The following is a 1,995-nucleotide window of genomic DNA, read 5'->3' on the forward strand; positions in this document are numbered from 1 at the left end:
AAATCTCATGCTGCACACGCTGGGGGCTGTTTTGTTTTACTGCTTGCTACAAAGTGTGCTGGGCCCTTGACTTCAGGCTCTGAGCTATGCTTAAGCCAGCTGGGCTCATCCTATTACTATGCTGGGATGTTGGTACTAAAGGTGCTGCTCTTCACTGTGCACAGGTTGCTGGCCTGTCTTGTTCTGATTTACTGACTCTCATTTTCTGTTCTGGCCCCTGTTGTGTTGTTATAAACCTGCTTCTGGCCCAGTCATATTGTGTAATGTTACTCAATGCTCTGTCGTTGTGAATTTTTTTCTGATAAAAGCTAAATGATATCTCAATTACCGTGCTTTCAACTCATCCTTTGTGCCCAAAGTCTTGCAAAAACAATGTCAGAAGATGAGAAAATAAAAACCTTTCTATAGAACTGATGTGAGGGACTGGAAGCAGCAAGATGGGGTGGACTCAGGGCACTAGATGGATAGTCTGTTACTTTTATGACAGGGATGTTGGAAATTACTACTATGGACAAGACCATCCAATGACTCCTCACTGAATTCACATGACTCACAATCTGCTGCTCAGCTATGGCCTCTACTGAAAGCAGGATGGAAATCTATCGCCCTCACAAGGCCAATGCTGAGGAGATGACCAAGTACCACTGCAATGACTACATTAAGTTCTTGCGCTCCATCCGTCCCGATACCATGTCCAAATACAGCAAGCAGATGCAGAGATTCAATGTCGGTGAGGACTGTCCGTCCAGTATTTGATGGCCTATGTGAGTTCTGTCAGTTGTCCCCCGTTGGCTCTGTAGCAAGTGCTGTGAAATTTAATAAGCAGCAGACGGATGTCTCTGTGAATTGGGCTGGGGCTTGCACTGTGCAAAGAAGTCCGAGGCATCTGGCTTCTGTTACGTCAGTGATATCATCTTGGCCATCCTGGAAGTGCTGAAGTGCCACCAGAGAGTGCTGCATATTGACATTGATATTCACCTTGGCGGTGGCGTGGAAGAGGCCTTCTGTACTACAGACCAGGTCATGACTGTGTCCTTTCATAAATATGCAGAGTACTTCTCAGGAACTTTGGACTTACGGGAGATTGAGGCTGGCAAAGGCAAGTATGCTGTTAACTACCCACTCCGAGATGGGATTGATGACGAGTCCTATGAGGACATTTTCAAGCTGGTCATGTTCAGAGTAATGGAGATGTTCCAGCCTAGTGTGGTGGTCTTACAGTGTGGCTCAGAGTCCATCTCTAGGGATCAGCTGAGCTGCTTCAATCTAACCATCAAAGGGCATGCCAAGTGTGTGGAGTTTGTCAGAAGCTTCAACCTGCCTATGCTGATGCCGGGAGGAGGTGCTACGCCATTCATAATGTTGCCCAGTGCTGGACGTATGAAACAGCCGTGGCCCTAGACACAGAGATCCCTCGTGAGCTCCCATACGATGACTACTTTGAATACTTTGGACCAGATTTCAAGCTTCACATCAGTCCTTCCAATATGACTAACCAGAACACTAATGAGTACCTGGAGAAGGTCAAACAGCGGCTCTTTGAGAACCTGAGAATGCTGCCCCACGCACCTGGGATCCAAATGCAGGCAATTCCTGAGGACGCCATTGCTGAGGAGAGTGGTGATGAGGACGAAGAAGATCCCGACAGGCGTATCTCAATCTGTTCCTCCGACAAACGCGTTGCCTGTGAGGAAGAGTTCTCTGACTCAGATGAGGAGGGTGAAGGTGGCTGTAAGAACTTTTCCAACTTCAAGAAAGCCAGAAGAATCAAAACAGAAGATGAGAAAGAGAAAGAACCAGAAGAGAAGAAAGAGGTGACGGAAGGTAAGACCAAGGAAGAGAAGCCAGAAGCCAAAGGGGTCAAAGAGGAGGTCAAGCTGGCCTAAGCAGCCCTCTCCAGCTCAGACTTCTTGCCATGTTCCCGACTTTTTTCCTTCTAGTTTCTCAGATTTTATATTTTCTATTGCCCTGCATATTTATATTAAAATATATTAA

The 1,995-nt window shown here is 46.7% G+C and overlaps 1 pseudogene; it reads left to right on the forward strand.

Moving 5' to 3' along the window:
- Positions 1-437: 437 nt before the first annotated feature.
- On the forward strand, positions 438-1,886 carry LOC101580203 (annotated as a pseudogene).
- The last annotated feature ends 109 nt before the right edge of the window (positions 1,887-1,995 follow it).

Source organism: Octodon degus, unplaced genomic scaffold (assembly GCF_000260255.1).
Source record: "Octodon degus isolate 3935 unplaced genomic scaffold, OctDeg1.0 scaffold00042, whole genome shotgun sequence".
Taxonomy (NCBI): Eukaryota; Metazoa; Chordata; class Mammalia; order Rodentia; family Octodontidae; genus Octodon; species Octodon degus.